Genomic DNA, 20,971 nt, shown 5'->3' on the forward strand with positions numbered 1-20,971 from the left:
ACGACTGCTAACAAAATACTTTAAGTTATTGCAGAGACAATATAAAATGTATTGAAACCGGTAGAGGATAAATATTGAAATTTAAAGTGAAATAAAAGCCAGTGACTCTGGAATTACTAACCGTTTTATGTCGTCTTATTTCGTGACGTGTCACTATTTACATTTTATTTATTTGTAGGTTACACTGTCATCTTGAAAATTCCCAGGGCAGAGAAGACCTTTGTCAAGAATTAGCTGAAACATTAATTTCAAATTTTTGCATCCGAGCAGATGCTTAGGTAATATTTTAAAAGGGTCCACGGTGTATATCCTGACATGTTTAAAGTTGATAAGTTTTAAATGACCAACACGCCACGAAAAAAGACCTACCAAACAGGAGTGATGCTGATGTGAATTGTGGAGCAGTAGCGTGAAACACCACACACGAATGCCGAAATGATTGCATCATCAGGGCCCCTAATAGGGTAATTTCCTTCATCAAAGAAAACGAAAGGCATTGATTGCGATTCCTTAACCACCATTAGTGTTTTCATAGTATACAAATTATTTGGTTTTAGAAATTCCAGTTTAGACGAATGATAATAGTCAATTTTAACCTTATTTGAAAAAGACAATATTGGCACCCATGCGATTCCACTCCACGTGACGTCACAGGGACCTAATTTCTACACGAGAGGATAGGGGTTTTACATCGTCTGAGATTACCAATGCATGCGTGAGGCGCAGAGCTCAGGGAAACATCTTTTAATAATAAGCCGTAAAAATTGCCTAAGGTCGGCAAGTTTCCTTCGCTTGATATGGTAATAATAATCCTTATTTAAGCTAAGCGCTACCTGCTAGCAGGAAACTCTGCTATCTGGTAGCAGCCTGCATCGTATCAGCGCTCAATGCCTCGCCCCAAGGTCACCTAACACGGCGGCACAGGAACCATAAATACGTTACTTGGGCTTTCCCCAGCATTCCTAATTAGCCCTCGCGTTTTCGCGCACTTGAAAATTTTCACTTTTCGTTTAATCGGGAAAAATAGATATCCTCATTCAAAAATCTAGGAGCGTGATATGCGTACTCTAGGAGTAATAATCTTTCGATTCAGGCAATAAAAAAATTATAGTAAACCACCCTATTATAACATTTTAGATTACGAGAGATATATTGAGGTTTAAATTTAACGCATTATTTTTTCCTTTCAATAAATATGTAGCTCACATAAAGGTAATTCCATACGCATAGCATGGAAAATGATTACCTATACAGCCATCGGGCATAAAAGGTTGTCAAGTCCTTGTGCAAAACTTATTTAGATTTCAGTGGAAAAATGGGTAGACATATTTATCACCAGGATTGCTTAATAAACGAATCAAATCATTATTGATCGGTTGAGATTGAGATTGAGAGTGCCTAAAGACTGTTAACGTCTTATGGAAGTAATTTCACGAACGCCTTTGTTCACAGCAGTTTAATGCATGCCACTAAGTACCAATTAAATGCATCAAAAATAAACATTTGATTACAATATAAAGAATGAATAGTGATGAAATTAGAAGCATATATCAAACGTTTACAGATTAGACTTCCTTATTGTTTAGGGGTTGTCAATACAATAACGTTCCCAAGAAGCTGCAGTCACGAAGAGCGTCCCGATCCAGCGATATCTTTTGTTATACCATTTCATTTCTTTCAAAATATTTAATTAATTATTCCCTAAGGCTTTCGAAGTTTTTAGTTCTAAAATGAAATATTTTATAATATTTAATTTTAGACCTTAACACTTCGAAAGCCATTTTATAATATTTCATTTTAGAACTTAAAACTTTGAAAGCCCTACGGAATAATAAATAAAAACATTTACTGGTAAAACAAATGATGTAGTACCTCTTTTTCTTTGTTTTTCTCATTCTCTGGGTAAAATATATCCAAAAAACGCAGTGAAATAAAGGCAATAGGATGAATCAACTATCAAAGAAAGCCATTATACGCTTCATTCGTAATGCAAAAGAATACTTTTGACAGAGAGAACATATAGTAACAGTAACTCTGTTACAAAAGAAATGTTACATCGTTAGCCATTACTTTCTTCCAAACCTTTGAAATTTCAATAAAAGGAGGAAAATGTGAATGACACTAGGTTGGATGAAGCACAATATATTGAAAAAAAATGCATTCGCTTAAAAGTTTCCTTCTTGTATCAATATTGCCTTTAAAAGATAGGAACAAAGTTAAAGAAAGTGAAGCTTTTGGCTAGACCTGGCGCATGTTTCATAAACAGCCATCTCTTTCTCACGGCCGATGCAGAGATACACCCAAGGGACTCGCAAGTTCATCTAACCATATAAACGTGGGCGAAGCGCACACGGCATCGGATAAGGGCACAATCCGGCAGGAAACCAACGCCGCCGCAGCCAAGTGAAAAGCCGCATGTTGCTCCACACACAAGCTCTATCAGACTGTGAATTATTCAGGTGTTTGGGCATCCATTTCAAAATTGGAAACAATGACAGCTTTTCGATTTAAGTATATTTTGATAAAAACGCAATTGCGGGGGTAAATTAGGTTAAAATTGAGCCCCGTGTAGGAAAAAATGGACGGGAGAAAGTGAAATGCTCCATTTTATGAACAAAAGCATGCACGGTGTCGGCTCCAGGAGGTAGATACATAGAAGAAAATGAAAAGAATGGCGGGGAGTTGTTAGAAATAGAGAGTGCTGATCAGTCAATTCGGTGCAGACAATGATCATATTGACTGCCATAGGGGAAGAATCTGGGAAATACAGAAAATTGACAATAGAACAAGGTACAGAGAACGTTATGATGTGTAAGATATTTAATGTCCTTGAGGAAAACTTCTAATGCTTTCAACTTTTGAAATTGACGAAGCCCCAAGGGGCAGATAAAGATTTTTTAAATTATAACCTCATTTCTAAAAGTTAAGAATAGAAAAATATAAAATAAAATGCGTTACATTCCGTAATATTCAGTTCCGGGGAAAATCTTTAGGACTCCAATCAGACGGTATTAAAAGTCGCAAGATGCTTGAAGAAGAAACATTGGAAATGGCTACGGCTGAAAATCAGGTGTCAATGAATGCTGGCAATGAATGATTCCATCTGTTATTGCATATGAGGAGTCAACGGTAAAAAAAATCAGTTTAATTAAGAATTTTTCCGTCCTTTAAGAAATGGGTAATGGATTTAAGGTACCATATGAAGATTTCATAAACCAATGCGATACAATTTATGGTACAAAAATTCATTCATTACTAATTGCAATGCAAGACATATCCCCGCGAATACTAGTGGTTACATATTATTTTTAACTACAAAGTAGATAATTTTGATAGGTGCAAAAGTAAAACCACATTTTAATGCTCGAAAACATGAATTAATGAACAAATGGGTAACTCAGAGGAATCCCAATTGTTTTTACTTACTGAAATTCCACAATTTAGCCCTTAACCGGTGACGTGCGCTCTGAGAGACCGCTGCGTTTCTAAAATTATGAATATTTTCAAAATTGCTAATTCAAAATATCTGTAATCCTCGTGAGCGTCATAATTTTGTATAATAAGGACATAGCATAATTAAAATTTAACGTTCTTATTATTTATTTCCGAAAACTTGCAACTGAATTTGAATAGAGGTCTGTGAGACCTCACGTCACTAAATTGGAAAAACCGATGAACGTAATGCTGGTGGAAATGATTCAAAAAGTTTTTAAAACAATTCCTAGTGATTTTTAATTATAATAATAACAATTAACATTTTATAAGGAAGCATTTCTAGTTGTATTACGCGGATAGTTAAGTAATGAATTGAAAAAAGTACCATAGTAAAAATAATAACTCAAGTGTTTTTTATATCAGTTTTTTTAACCTGTTTCAAATAACAATTTTTTCTGAAAAAGTTGGTTCGTATTTGTAATTCATAATATAAAATATAAGTTTTATCATAATTGAGAAGTCAAAGAAACAGTAAACTAAGTAAAGAAAATGACTTTGCAACGTTTTACGAATTTTTGTTTTATTGCAGTCTCGCAGACCGCACGTCACTGGTAGTGTATCGAATATTTCACGTCACTGATTAAGGGTTAAGACTAATTACGATGTATTACACGAGTCTACAACTCATTCTAAATCTCGTCGCGTATTATATTCCCACGAGCTCCAAAAATTAGTGATCACGATAAAAATATTAGGCTTTGAATCGCGGAAGTACTATTAAAATCTTTTCCTCGATTTTAAGTATTTCAACACGACGGTGAGTTGATTTTCGCGTGATTCCCCCATGAAGGCGGTGAAACGAGTTGTCCTGACGAAATTTATTAAGGAAGAACACGTAATATTATTTTAAAGAGGATATACATAGGAGGAACGGAACCATAGATTTATTCAGAAGGAAGCTAAATATAAAGCTACTGATTAAATCTCTGATATTTTTCTACATTTAATTTTTTGTTATCATCCACTCTCGCAAATCACGCAAAGAGGAGGAGGCCACAGAGCCCCAGTGGTACTTTCGGCGCGCTTAAAAACAATTTGATGCCCCTTACTGCATCGCTGGCTAGTAATTCAATTTATCATTTCACGCAGGAGTGAAATATCGGCGATTTAAAATTCACGGGTCACGGGCGACACCACATAGTTCCCCACTGGGATTCGTTCGGATTTTGTTTTTCTTTTTTTTTCTTCTCTGCTTCCTCGCGCGGGCGTTCACATTCAGTAAGCGCGATGGAATGGGACGGATCATATCGAGCCGTTGGCCGCCTGTTGACGTGGATAATGAACATTTGCACCACTCATCCCCCCCCCAAATATACGAGAGGTACAGGAGAAAGAGGCGCCATGCAGACTGCATAATTGAATGGTACTGGATTCGGGCCTTTCGCCTCGCATCGCAGCCAAAAATTCACTCAACGCTCCAACTGTCCACACGCTCACTGAGAGGAAACGAATAAATATGGAAAGCTAGGAGGAAAAACGTGTGAAGCTGAAAGATCGCAGCATCATCATCCATTAGAGAGACAAAATAAGAATGAGGCAGGTGATTAAAGAGGCAAACGTTTTTGCTCTTACGCATGGAATAAGAAAAAAAAAAAAGAGGTTCATCATTTGTTTTACCTGCAATTTTTTTATTTATTATTCAGTAGGACTTTCGAAGTTTTAAGTTCTAAAATATATATATATATATATTTCGGTTCAACGGGACGGTTCAAAAAATACTTTGGAGAGGAGGAAATGTGGGAAAACATTGGTACCCTATGAGCACGAATGTGCAATCCCTTGAAAAATCAGGGCCCGGGAAAAGGAAATCAGATACAATAAGAGAAAACGCAAACACATGAGATTGAATGATCGTCGGGATTTTGGAAATCGCCCCGAACGTGTTCATAAAAATCTCTGCATTTTACGCCTTCATCGAGCACGCGATCTAAAATGCCTTCCCCTAAAATTGGAATGGAATTCATGGCTATAAAATAGGTTGAATCTTATCATCTAAAGTGCTAGTAAGAGGAGCATTTGAAGCGATATTTACGAGGTAGTCCTGTTTCCTCTCACACATCTGAGCTAAGGCTGCGGTTCTCAGTTGACTCAGTTAACCGTGGTTGCATGGCTACGTAGAACAGTCATTCAGTGGGGTAGTAATTTCTTCGCTTATGTTTAAACTAACTGATTTGCCTCAAATATCACCTTTTCCTTTATTTATGTACATGTACTGTAATGTTTTACAATAAAATATTTAAAATGAACAGCGGTCTCTTCGCTCTTGCTTCCCCAGCCTTGAACAAACCACACGCCACTCGACTCGGCAGATATGCCTCTTATTTCCGTTCAAAAACGTAATATGGAATGTTAAATGCATAAATGTACCAACTAAAACATCACAATGGCTATATGAATTGGATGGACGAGGCAGATACTTTGTGAAGATCCATTATGAGATATGAAGTGAAACACTGTGCACTTTCCACATAAAAATTTATTAAACTACAGTCGACATGTTTCGCTGCACTGCAGCATTATCAAGACTAATGCTGCAGTGCAGCGAAGCATGTTGACTGTAGTTTAATAAATTTTTATGTGGAAAATGCAAAGTGTTTCACTTCATATCTCACAATGGCTATTGTTATTAAATTGTAGTGATTACCTGTATTAAACATGCGTCACCATTACAAGTAAAATACAAACGATTAACCCGCCATTTTGAGATGTTTTCATCCTTTTAGGTACGCAGATGATGTAACTCCATTTTTATGTGAAAAAAATGATAAAAATTTTTATAAAAAAGAAACCATAAAAAATGAATTAAATTCCGAAAATATTTCGATGGCCCGCTAAATCGACGGGCTTTAGCGGGCGGCACGGCGATCGTCCTCCCTCCATGATAGAGATTGCGTCCCTTTTGTTTGATTTTGCTGTAGGGGTAGCCAAACATTCACTCAACGCTCCACAACAGGTGCTCTGATCGAAAGCAAACGCATAAAGGCAAACCACGGAATTACAATATTAATCAGGACTGGGCACTTACAAGTGAATCTGTCACCGCTGTTGTTGCTGACGAGAAATTAGCCGCGTAGGTGGCAGCACCGTAACTAGCCCGAACAGCTTCTGAGTTTAATGGTGATCGTACGGGAGTAATCTTTTTTCAGCGTACTTTAGAATATAGACGCTACTTGAGAACGATAAACTTTCTTCAGATAATAAGAGCATTGTTTAAGGATGCCAGGAGATCGATGCATTACTCAGGGATACACGTATGATGGTATGGTTACGATCAGTTACGATAGTAACCTGGATATGGTGAGTTTATTATATATATTAATTAGTATCCAGGGACCTGGTTGTGTTGAATAAATGGGCTGATGCCCTTCCCAAAAAAAATATTTTCACATCTACCCGGGATAAAAGGTTTTCCAGAAGCGTTTTTTGTCGCCATTCCTTTCGCCACAATTAATACAACAGCTATGACTTTGTAATTATTTCCAGTATATGGTTCATTTTCATAGCATCGTATACATATCCCTGAAACGGAATCATCTGTTTCTCTCTCAGGAAAATGAATTCCACTGATAAACTGTTGAGATAAATATTAAGTGTTGTCCCATTTCATTCATAGGCATTTTTTATTGACTTAATGAAATCCTAGCAAACGATATTTAATGGTAGATTGAATTCAAGGTTCGGGAGCTCACTCTTATGTTTTTTTTAAGTGCCTGTTGCAGAGGAGAATTATCGTGTTTTAAAAATGGTATTCAGTGCTTGACTCGATATTCAAAGGATTTAACTTTTTGACAACCTCTTTTATTACCTAGATTTGATGAAATACAGTCACCTCTAGTTTGGCGCTGTTTCATAGTGTCATTTACCTCCCCAAATCGGAATTACTTGCTCACAACTCAGGAAGCTGAATTCCACTGATAAGCTGTTCAGATTAGTTTTAACAATCATCCCATTCTTTAGAGTTTTGTCACCGATAGTCGCCGTTGATTGATCTGTTTGAACTAGCAGGCGGGAAGGAATGAGGCAGAACATGTAAAGTTAACGCATAACACAATCCCAAAAACTGGTTTATAATCTTACAAATACGTTTCAGTTATACAGCCAGTATTTAAAAGATATATATTCATATTAAGGACATTTTATTAGCGTACTAGCCATGTAAATTAGTAGGAGTACCTGGGCTAGCGTTAGTGCTGCCACCTATGATGAACACCATCGCAGGGCGACAGTAATGACGACATCGCTTAGCGTTACGACGGCTGCGGAGTTTGCACTACCTAGAGAGCGTAGGGTATTAATGGGAAAACCACTATAGACCGGTCAAAATAGACATTGGCCCTTGCATATATTGCCAACAAGCTGAAAATTTGCATGAACGTTAAGGAAACCACTCTTATGAAATACTGATAAGTCCCCATCGATTCCGCGTGTGCAAAAATTTTTATTCAAGATCAAAGGTCACAAAAATGTTTTTTTTTTTTGCATTTTTTGGCCGAACGGTTATTTTTATGATAAAAATTTCTCAAAGAAAAATTGTCGACCGTGGAGTAGACCTACTGGGGAAACTACGCTTAAATATACGCGCATCGTATTCTACCACATAAGGTGGTGAGGAAGCGTGTGTATGTTATGGAGAATATTAAACCCTCTGTCCCGATTGTTGGCGGATGGGCAGGGAGAGCTAGTAACCAATATGCGTGTTACGCGTCCAATAATGTTCGGAGAGCGCAACAATATAGTCATGCATATTACGGAGAATACAGCTCCAGCTAACTTTCGAATGGCTTTTTCTCAGAAACGGTAAATCTAAGAGAAGAAAGTAAGGTGACAATTTCGTAGATAATTTTGTGATATACAATTATGGTCAAAACAATTTTTATCATAAAACTAACGGTTCGGCCAAAAAATGCAAAAAACTCATTTTTGTGACCTTTGACCTTGAATAAAAAGTTTTGCACACACGGGATCGATGAGGACTTTTCAGTATTTCGTTTAAGTAGTATCCTTAACATTCATGCAAATTTTCAGCTTGTTGGCAATTTATGCAAGGCTACCCCTATTCTTTGGGCTAATTTGACCGGGCTACTACGTTCGCGTCACAGGGAGTCCCATAACTATAGTCGCCACTCGCTCGGTTAATTATATGTTATGTGCCCGTGTGGGCGAGAGTGTAATTGTTTTAATGCTATTGTTTCCGTGGTTGTTGGCCGTGAACGTTGGAGTTGTGAATGTGTGGTCGTGTTGGCCGACGCTGCCCTTTCGGAAGCCATCGACGGGAGGCCGACATTCAGGTGAGAGGTGATTTGCATCGTGTGTGACTCCAGGCGCATGTACAGACACACTTTCCCCATTGTTCAAGCTGTACCGGTGAGTCAATAACTCAGCCAGTTGACAAAAGTAATTTCAAAATGTCGCACGTGTATCGTTGTCAGTATTAAATGTTGTTTGTGAGGAATAAGAAACTTAAGTCTAATGAATTTGAAACAGGAAATACAATTTTGATGAATGTTGAAGCACTAGTTATAGCTAATAACTTAATCCTGGTTTACAAGAGTCGAAAACATGCCTAACTTTGACATGCCTTAAAACTAAAAGGATATAAATACTACTTTTTTATTTTTTTCGTTGATAGCAGATCATTTAAACTACCCACTGAGAAATTTTAAAGAAACTAAAAGGTAGCCTTTTTTAGCAATAAATTTTTAAATAATGGCTAATTTTTATTGTTTGAACAAATCCTATTTGTTTATTATTGCTTCAAATGACATGAAAGTTATGTCAGAATGTGCATAAATGCATTTTCTTCAAAATGAAACAATAACCGCTGATTTATGGGCCATGGTACCTTAGTAATCAGCATTTATTTCATTTTTCATTTTTTTTCTCTTTGGCCTGACTCAGTAATGTTCAAATTATAGTAACTATATAACGGTTCAGTTCTGAGCTGAGATAAATGATCATTATTCATCATAAGGATACTGCTATCACATGTATAACTTTTATAGAAATCGGTGATGGTCACCTGACATGATTTTGCACTATCTGCCTGATTTGAGATGAGAAGGCCAAGCGATAGAATTTTTTCACGGCCTTACGGCGTGCCGGCACCTCAGTGAGGTCGTCCAGGCTGTTACAATTGGCATGCGCACTTAATGACTGGCTGGAGGGGGAGGCGCATATACAAAATGCAGTTCGCTATACTGCCGTATCGCGCTTACATAGTAGGAGGAAAGAATTTCTGAAATAAGATGATCGGAAAAACAAATGACGGGGCGTTTTGAGTGAGAAACGTAAACATGCAAAACTAAAATCCATCTCATGTATTACGAAGCATAGCGAACGGATTTGAGGGAAGAAGGCACTCAAAGCGATTCAATCATACATTTTCTCTCCACAGCTCGCATTCTACCTCAGTATAGTGATATCAGGAAAGGAAATTACAAGTACACCATTAGGGTGTCGTACAGATATTTGGTATGAATACGGGAAGCACTTTACATCCGGAATTTGAATGAGCGTGCAGCTCTTCGCAATTTCCTGGATAATGGAACACCAGGTCTTCCTTGAGTCATATACACGAACGGAAATATGAGAGTAGAGCAAGGACGATAACCCAGAAACTGCGCAACTCCGGAATAATGTCTTCCCTAAGCCCACAGTCGACTTCTGTGAAAAGCATAGCCTCAAACATCTCTATACTGTTCCTCTTATGTGACAGTTTAAACAGCATTTGAAAAGATGTCTACAGCGCAGTTTCGCTCATATTTGCTCAGTTATGCATTTCCTTTCCACTGACTTGTTGTTGGCTCTCTTGCCTTACGGAGGAAGATCCTGGGAGGCGGTCTATTGACTCGGTAACCGTCCAACCCCTACGCGGGGACATTATATATTCCCCCTCTCGCTCCTTCACTAGTAGCGGCCAAGAATTCAGTGTGCGCGTCCGAGTTTGCACGTCAACGAGATTAAATTTTAAAAAAATTAAGAGGAAACAAATAACGAAAGAGGAACACCGCAGCACGATCCACTGCAGAATGTCGAAATATTTGGCGCTCGATGAGTAAAAAAAAAACAATATTTTTCCAAAATACAACTTTTGAGCGAGAACTCGAACTACAGCTTTTTTTTCCACAAATACAAATGTATTACACGGCCTGAGGTTCACCTCAATGAAGCGTCATCATTTTAAATATATATTATCATCAAGGGCTTCACTAAATGGTCACATTGAAATTGTTTTGCGATGAAATTCATAATTGGGTCCCCATGTACCTACCTCCACAGACAATAGTTGCGGATGAAGAAACAGATGGATTATCATCTCTAGACCTATTCGTTATATCGTCCTGCACTACAGAGAATCATGAAAAATGGATTCAAATTCAAAAACGCTTATTATTGGTCACATTGTTTCCTACGGAGATATACAACGATGACTATAATCACAGTATTCACGGCTAAGACCGTGTCGACTCCTAATTTCAATTGAGGATTCAGAATTTAAATAGTTTAGGAACGACATTATAGAGAAATATATGCTGGACGGATGGCAAATTTGTAATCTTTTCATCAAACAGAAGATCGTTTACAAAATATTTCACAATACCCCCTCATCCCTCTCTTCGCTTCCCTTCACCAGACTCTCGTTCGTGATCCAATGCATGAGCTTTACTCAATTCTTCTACTGAGCTCTTCCGTCTAGGCTCGTGGATATATTTATTTTAGCTTAAACATTTCTCATATGTAAGTCCAAGGGATCTTAAGTGGATGCTCTAATTTTAACACTCATGACTAGAGATGCGTGACAATTGCAAATGAGATAAATGCGATATAGATGCGATGTGCGCAAATAAATGCGACAGAGAAGCGATGACTGGACTTTTATGATATTTTAACGCAAATTTGCCTTTTCGACGGCAAAATTCGTACTTTTTGTGCCGAGCGCAGTTTAAATGCTCTGCCGACACTCACCGCTTAAAGCATGTGAGCGACTGGCCAGCTGCTAGTTGGCTGGGACTCTACGTGGCCGCGAACTTCAAGTGGGCGCGGGCAAGCTACACCTCCGCCACTATATGTCTTATTCCTTAATTTATTATTGTTCTAAAACAAAATTATTTAAAATATTCCGTATTTTGTCATATGACTGCGTTTTACTAAATTTTATCCTCATCTACCTCTATAAGAAAATAAAAGAATAGGCTCTACACAGTACAGATGTTATCTTTTTCTTGTTACATTAACCCTTTTAGCGGAGTAAATAACTATTTTATTTTAATCCCATTAGTTATTACTCATTTCTTGACATTTTAAATTAACGAATCACTCCCGCTACACTGGTATTTAATGGCGACAAGTCGCTCACTATAGTGCACTAATTGATCTCCTTGTAATCTTTAGAGCACATAGACTTTAGCATCATACTTTGACATTTTCCTTTATCCCATGCAATTAAGTAGAGCCTTGCCTCATAATTTCCTCTAAGGTAATTTTTATCATACCTTACATGAAGTAAAATGTAGAAATAGGTTTACTCTCTATACTCTGAAAATTTCATGATGATATCGTATTATGAAACAATAAATACGAGACAAAAATAGGAAAAATGCGCTCTTGAATGTTATATCACACATTTTTGATTCATTGCACTTATGAAGTACATGATTAACAGAACATCACTTTTATTATTCAAAGCATAGACGGTGGTAATAGAATGCAAGGGAATAGTGCATCAAAAACCATAAATAGCCTAATCTTGCTCATCAGAACTTTGTGGTTAACCAACCACTTCATAAATCCGGCGGAGCGGCTAATTCAGAGCAGAATAAATGACAAAAGTTCCCTCTTCTCCGCTGGGAAAACACACTGAAAAACTTTTCCGATTTTTCAAATCTTAGAATTACGGCAAAAAAATTCATTAAAATGCTGTGCGAAGTGAAAAACTCTTTCAGTGAAGGAATAATCATGGGTCAGGTGTTACTAAGCCATAGTACCTATTCTACTGCGCAGTGGCGCAGCGAGGGAGGGGTTTTGGGGGGTAACCCCCCCCCCCCCCCAGAGCTCAGAGAAATTTTTAAGTTTAATCAATTTTACTTAATTGGATTGATATTACTAATAGAATATTGTAAGGATTAATAAAATATCCCTCAGAAAGCCGTAAAACTCACCATTTTGAAACATTTATCTTAAAATTCCGCAATTTATTAAGCTCGCATCTACCGCTTATCCTGGAGGATATTCTATACCCCACACACCTCGGTATTAGTTGCATTTAAACCCCCCCCCCCTCCCCAGCCTTAATTCGTAGCTGCACCCCTGCTACTGCGGACCTGGTCCTGAACGCAACATCTCTTTCGTTGATGGTTATAATGGACATAAGCGGCCAATCTAAATTTGGATGATGTATTTCATCGCAGTAAATGATTTCACTTTCCCTGATGTCACTTCAATTACTTTTGACGGAGAAATCCCAGCTTTAAGCTTACTTTCAATGAATTCAAACGGATAAAGGGGCACATCAGTAAAGGTGATCACAAAAATGCCTCCTCTGAAGATTTGGTGATTCAAACTATAGAAAAAGTACATCGCAATAATTTACGCATGAGTAGTTGGGAGTTATAATTTTTTTTCAATTCAAGTATAAATAAAATAGAATTATGAAAAAGCATAAAGTGAGGGATACGTTGTCACACATATCCTGCACGATATAAAATTCAAAATCTTTTCCCCGGCGCATAATGAGATATTAAATTTTAGATTGTGAGTAGACACGCAAGAAACAATATATTGGTAACAAATTGGAAAATATACATTTTTTTATAATCTCTGCTTTTACGTTTTGACAACAAAATCATCGACTAGGTTATCTTAATTTACAATTACTTCCAAGTTTTCGATATGAACTTTCATTTATTAATGTACAATTACAGCTTTTATGTACGCTGCAAAGTAGCAAGGCAGAGGGTGAGATTAATTGCTAGGTAAGCTCGGGTAAATATTATAGCATTAAATACTAATTTTTTGGGCTAAATGTCTGTTGAGCCTATTTCATGCACAAGGCGTAATGAACGAGTAAGAGAAGGTATACTTTTTAAAAAATCAGTATTTGTGGAAACAACTAACTTCAAACCTCCCGTTGTCCTCGCCGTTGGAAGAGATAGCTCAAACTTTATACCCTCGGATCCCTTGCGTAAGATATCCATTCTTGGAAGCAAAATCAATTATTTACTGGGTTAATGCTGGAACAAGGAGAGGTTTTATTTGACGAGGACGCATAAAAATGTATCTCCCGCTGATGTGAAGGAGGAAAGCGACGATATGCCAACCTGCGTAGCTCTTCGGTGGAAGCAATAGGGTGGATTCCTATTATTTTTTTATTGCCTAAATCGAAAGATTTTTACTCCTGGAGTACGTATATCACGCATTTAGACATTTAAATGACGATATCTATTTTTCGCGATTAAATGAAAAGTGAAAAATTTCAAGCGCGCGAAAACGCGAGGGCTAAGTAGGAATGCTGGGAAAAACCCCAGTGACGTATTTCTGGTTCCAGCTGTTGCCGTGTTAGGTGACCTTAAGGCGATGCTTTGAGCGCTGATACGATGCAGGCTGCTACCAGGTAGCAGAGTACTCCGCTAGCAGGTAGCGCTTGGCTTAAATGAGGAGTACGAGGTGTGTTCAAAAAATATCGCGACTTTTGTGTTTTTTCAAAAATTATTTATTTATTCATGAATATCTATTTTGTCCCCTTCAAAGTAATCCCCATGAGATATTATACACTTGTGCCAACGGTTTTTCCAATCTTCGAAGCACTTCAAAAAATCATTTTTTTTATCCTGTTCAGCTCCTCCTTCGATGCCGTCTTTATCTCGTCAATCGTAGCGTAACGTCGTCCTTTCATGGGTCTCTTCAGTTTAGGGAACAAGAAAAAGTCACAGGGGGCCAGATCTGGGGAATACGGTGGCTGCGGCATCATTAGTGTGTTGTTTTTGGCCAAAAAGTCGCGCACAAGCAACGATGTGTGAGCAGGGGCGTTATCGTGGTGCAAAAGCCAATTTTTGTTCTTCCACAAATCCGGGCGTTTCTGGCGGATTGCTTCGCGCAAATTGCGCATAACTTGCAGGTAATATTCCTTATTGACCGTTCTACCCTGTGGCAAGAACTCATGATGCACCACGCCCCTGCAATCGAAGAAAACTGTCAGCAAAACTTTCACATTCGACCGAACTTGGCGCGCTTTTTTCGGTCTTGGTTCGTGCGGCAGCTTCCATTGAGATGATTGAGCTTTGGTTTCCACGTCATAACCATAAACCCACGATTCGTCACCAGTTATGACCCTCTGCAGCAAATTTGGGTCGTCGCGGACCCAAACCCAACCCAACCCCACCCGTCTAATGCCCAAATCATTGATAAAAATCGAATGGCACGAGCCAATCGATATGTTTAGGTCCTCAGCAACTTCTCTAACGGTGATTCGACGATTGACCAATACCATTTACTCCACTTCATTAATTTTTTCGTCTGTTGTTGAAGTGCTCGGGCGTCCGGCACGCTCTTCGTCGTTCACATCTTCTCGGCCTTCTGAGAACATTTTGTACCACCGATAAACGTTGCTTCGGTCCAAGGTAGCTTCTCCGTATGCCACAGTCAACATTCGGAATGCATCCGCTCACTTAATTTCGTTTTTCACACAAAATTTGATACAGGTTCTTTGATCCATGGTAAAAATCGAAGACGATCCAAAACACGTGCAAGCAAAGCAGCTGTCAACAATTAAGTAAACATTCAAAATGGCCGAGCTTGTCGGTATAAGTGACAGACATGAGTACCAACATAACGCCACAAAAAAATCGAAATTCGATTATACGTAACCCGCGAAAAATACAAAATGCGCGATACTTTTTGAACACACCTCGTATTATTACCATATCAAACGAAGGAAACTTACCGACCTTAGGCAATTTTAACGGCTGATTATTAAAAGATGTTTCCCTGAGCTCTGTGCCTCATGCATGCATTGGTAATCTCAGACGATGTAAAACTCCTATCCTCTCGTATAGATACGTCCCTGTGACGTCACGTGGAGCGGAATCGCATTGGCGCCAATCTGGCCTTTTTCAAATGAGGATAAAATTGACCATTGCCATTCGTCTAAACCGGTATTTCTAAGACCAAATAATTTGTATATTAGGAATACACTAATGGCGGATAACGAATCGCAATCAATGCCTTTCGTTTTCTTTAATGGAGGAAACTACCCTATTCTGTCGGAAATACCTGCAGGCCCCGGAAGCGTCCGTTGACCCATGGTCTAGGTCGAATATAGCTTTTTAAAGGGGCAGAAGACAACTGCCGAGCGCAACGCGGCGTCCAATCGGAGAAGGGCGAAATCGACCCAGGGGGGCGCTTTTGTTTTTCCATCCAATAAATTCCTGCGCATCCCGTTTCTCCTCTGCTTCAGGAACAGACACCGCAGCCGTCCTGTCGTTTTCGCCCATCGTCTGATTTATCTCCGGCCAGTTGACACCGCGGTTAGAGGTCGCTGACTCGAAATACTCCCCTGGCCCAGCATAAAAAGGGGATAGTACCCGTCCTCCCCATCCGGGTGAGCATACAAAAGCCACAACAGCGGGAAGCGCAGCTTAAAAATCGCTTCACCAAGCATCCATTCCTCTCCTTCACCCGTCGAGTGAACAAGCTTAACAATCCAAGAGATATCGCAGCATGCCGGGAGTGTAGCAATCAGGGAATGATAAGCCACGTTGGGGTTCATCTACATCTACATCTACAAATTACCCTGCGAGCCACCTCTAGGGTGTTTGGCAGGGGGTGATCAATCACCAGCATGCAGCATGCATTTGGACTCGCACATGCACACCACACCGTCCAAGAAACGTCCCGTATAATAACAAACTATACTACTATATGCTGTTAGAAATAGAATATAGAATAGAAATTCAGAAACATGCAGTAAGTTTTACATAGGTTAGTAGGCTACACTACAAGTCATGCAATCTATTTACGCGTTCTATTGCTGCCGTTATGATCTCTTATTGATCGTGGAAAAAATGACATTCGGAATCTGTCTGTTCTGCAATCTATCTCTCTTATTTTATTTATATGATCTGATCTTCCGTAGTACGTTGGCGTCCGCAAGATATGGTTAACTTCGTCAGAAAAGACACTGCTCTTGAATTTATCTAAAAGGTTTAGTCTATTTTTCAATCTACGGTCCGACAGAGATTCCCATCCGAGTTTATGTAAGAGGTCAGTTACACTAACAAGACTATCGTAACGACCTTTCACATACCTGGTAGCTCTTCTTTGCACGCGTTCTAACTCTGTTATTAAGCCTTTTTCATGAGGGTCCCAAACACTGGCAGCGTATTCCAAATGTGGTCTAACGAGGGAAAAGTAGCTAATTTCTCTCACTTTGTCGTCGCACTTTCCTAATATTCTTTTAACAAAACCCATTTTACGATTAGCTTGACCGGTTATTTCTCGAATATGTTTATTCCACGATAGATCATTATTGAGTCTAACCCCTAGATATTTCACAGATTCAACTGCCTTTAACTGCGCGCCCCGAATGACATAGTTACGCTGTAGGGAGTTATTCTTCTTCCAGAAATTCATTACGACGCATTTTTCCAAATTTAATTCTAACTGCCAAGCATCGCACCAAGCTTGGATAGCAGCAAGGTCATTCGTTAGTTCATCTATATCTTTGCTGGAACGAATTTCTCTGTAAACTACAGCGTCGTCTGCAAATAATCGTAACTTACTCTGCACTACTTCGCCAATGTCGTTTATATAAAGAAGGAATAGGAGTGGGCCAATGACACTACCCTGAGGAACGCCAGAAGTCACTCTAACCTCATTGGAGACTGCACCGTCTAATACTACTCTTTGGACGCGGTCGCTCAAAAATTCTCTAATCCAGGAAATGACATCTTCGTCTAGACCATAAGATTTCAGTTTTAATATTAACTTTCCGTGGGGTACTTTATCAAATGCCTTTTTGAAATCAAGAAAAATCGCGTCTACTGGAATGTTGTCTTCCCCGGAGACTAAAATATCGTGGGCGAAAAGCGCTAACTGAGTTTCGCACGATCTGCTTTTCCTGAATCCATGTTGATTTCCCATTAATAAGTTTTGCGCGTCTAGGTGTTTCATTACCGAGCTGACCACGATGTGTTCAAGGACTTTGCAAGAGATGGACGTTAAAGATATCGGCCTGTAATTAGATGGCTGTTCCTTGTCTCCACTTTTAAATATTGGCGTTACATTAGCGATTTTCCAGTCGTTAGGTACTTCGTGTTGCTTGATGGATTTACTGAATATTAACTGCAAGTAGGGGGCAAGTTCTGAGGCTAGTTCTTTATATACGCGAGAAGGGATTTCGTCTGGACCAGGTGATTTATTTGGACTAAGCGATTTCAATATATTTTCTATTCCGAGCGTACTAATGTCAATAGCTGGCATCTTATGAATACAGGGATTGTCATCGGTCTCGGGTGAGTTTTCGGAAGGCTCCGTGAACACGCTCTTAAAGTAGGAATTTAATAAATTGGCTTTATCGTAACTGCTTGTCAACACATCTCCATTGTCGTTTCTCAGCGAACATACGGTAGATCGTTTACCTTGAACTTCCCTAACATATGACCAAAATGCTTTTGGGTTATCCTGTAACTGCTCTACTAGTGTTTTTCTTTTAAAATTCGTGAACGCATTCCTGAACGCTTCCTTCGTGGCGGCTTTAGTCATCCTATATTTTTTAATTATTAGCTCGCGTTCATTAGCGGATAAATCCGTGCTGACTTTTTTCATTTTAGCATGACACGCTCTCTGTCGCCTCAATGATTTTCTCACTTCCGCGTCGTACCATCTCGGTTCGCTGCCTTCTTTTACTATTTTACTAGGGATGTAGCTATTTATTCCCGAAGTTACGAGCGAAAGAAAAGCTTTCCAAGTATTCTCTACATTTAACTTTAATACTGATTCTTGAAACTCGGGGAAAGCATTTTTCATATGACTCTTAAACCCATCAAAATTAGCTCTTTTAAAAGTGAAAACTTTACGCTCTTTTTTAAAGTTTACAGCGGTATTTAGAGAAAACTTTGCAGTTACTACCCTATGGTCACTTATTCCTTCGACAGTGCCAACGTTTATTACCTGATGTGGTATATTTGTCGCTAATAAATCAAGAATATTTTCTCCTCTGTTCGGTGCGGATGCTATTTGAAACAATGAATTAGATGTGAAAGTGTGTAATAAAGCCTCGCAGATCACTTTATCCCTCCCACCAGGATTGAAGCTATAAGTCTCCCAATCTATAGAAGGTACGTTGAAATCTCCACCCACAATCAAGTTTCTTTCAGGATACTTGGATGCTACGCTGTTTATTTGATTTTGAAAATCCAACATTGACGTTATATCTGAGTTAGGTGGTCTGTAATACGAACATAATAAAATATTTTTGAATTTTGGACATTTAATTAAACACCACACAGATTCAACGCTGGTCTCAGTTACGGTTATCGCTTGGCTGACGATTGAATTCTTTACAGCTATAAAAACTCCGCCCCCAACTCGATTAATTCTATCTTTCCGATAAACAGTGAACGATTTTGGGAAGATCTCATTGTCTGAATCATCATCTGTTAGCCAACTTTCTGTTCCAAAAATGACGTTACACTTCGTACTATGAATTAAATGGTGGAATTCGGGAATCTTATTTCTTAAACTACGGCAATTAACCACAGCCACGATTAAAACTTCGGAACTAGTATTATTGCGATTCGGGAATAATTCTGATTTGCTTTTGTCGAATAGACTATTCACAGGCTCTATACCGCTGATAAATGGAAATGCATGTCTTATTGACACACTATCAAAATGACTTGAGCCTTGACTGCCTTTGAACGTGTTGCTCGACTGACGCTTCTCGTGCTTAAATGTAATACCTGAAACGCTGATTTTTCTCTCTACTTCTCTATTCTCATTTCTGGAAGAATCTTTGTCTGTGAAAAGTTTTGAACTTACCCCTTTATTTTTCAACCCACTAATATATCTACACTCTGCCCTACTCTCTACTCTAAAAAAGACCTACAGTGCTCAAATATGCTACTCGCTACACGACTAGCCGACTCGGCCGTGTAATGGACTCCCGAACGGTTCAGAGGGATCCTACACGATCGGATTGCCGGCCTAAGGTCCACGAAGGAGGCTCCGATGTCCGTGCAGAAACGACGCAGCCTCTGGTTTATGCCTTCCACTCGGCTCCAAACCAGAGAACCACGATCGATCCTCGGGACAAGACTACAAATCGAAAGCTCAATGCCGACTCCAATGGTCCCACCCACCCGCTTCACTTCGGAATTCAGATCCCGGAGGGAATCTAGAATTTCCTCAGATCCACGGAAGGTGGCATCATTGACGCCGACATGAGCCACGACCCGCAGTCTGGAGCACTTCGTGCCCCGTACCGCCGCACCAACCGCCTGCGTCACCTGAGGAACACCGCCACCAGGGATGCACCATGACGTTACACGGTCGCTTACACCCTCGCGGTCTGCCCTCTCCCGTAAAGGGACCATCACACGACGGACATTGCTACTCCCTAACACTATGATCCCCCCCTTCCCACTCTGACGCCCCTTCCTAGGTGCCGGTTTCGGGGTAGGAGTAGGCACGTCAGGCACCTCGGAGTTTCCATCCGACAGCAACTGGTACCTGTTCGAGACGGGGACGGGATTTGCCTCAGCATCCCCCAAACCCCGTCTTAGAGTGACACTACCACCGTCCCTCCGAGACACGACCCTCCAAAACTCAGATTTACGGGGTGACGTGACCCCGTCATCGAGAGATGGACCTCGAGGAAGGCTCTCGATCGACCAGCCGCTATTTGCAATCGGGCGAACCCGTGCAGCCCCTGTGGCACGGCGACCTTTCGAAGAACCACCCCTCGGACCATTCCCCTCAGCGGTATCAGCCACCCTTTCAAACTGGGCCCGAAGTTCCCGCACCATCGTCTCCAACGCGGTAATGCGGTCTCCGAGAGCCTCGCATTCACCGGCGTTTTCAACTCCGGCAACGGGTGACCTATTCGAAGGCATCCTATCACTATCGCAACTTTGGATTTCAGAAAAGCTTACCTGACGGGAGATACGCTTAATAGATATTTGAGAGAGTAAAACAAACCGATAAACTTACTAGCTTGTCTCTTTTTAATAGATATTTACGCTTAATAGATATTTGAGAGAGAGTAAAACAAACCGATAAACTTACTAACTTGTCTCTTTTTAAACGTAAATAAGGGAATGTAGTTACCTGGATATGGATTAAGTCGATTAATGGGTTTAAAACTAGAAAACTATATAGTTCCAAAGAAGACTAATTAACGAAATTAAGATATAACTTAACGTGGGACAAATAGATTAACGATAATAATCAACAAGAGAGCAAAGACGAAACTAACTAGCTA

The 20,971-nt window shown here is 39.6% G+C and overlaps 1 protein-coding gene across 1 annotated transcript in view; it reads right to left on the bottom strand.

The window, feature by feature from the left end:
* LOC124163065 (trissin receptor-like) overlaps nt 1-20,971 on the bottom strand; it is a 319,914-nt gene that overhangs the window by 172,862 nt on the left and 126,081 nt on the right. The gene's annotated exons all lie outside the window — the stretch shown is intronic.

Source organism: Ischnura elegans, chromosome 7, assembly GCF_921293095.1.
Source record: "Ischnura elegans chromosome 7, ioIscEleg1.1, whole genome shotgun sequence".
Classification (NCBI taxonomy): Eukaryota; Metazoa; Arthropoda; class Insecta; order Odonata; family Coenagrionidae; genus Ischnura; species Ischnura elegans.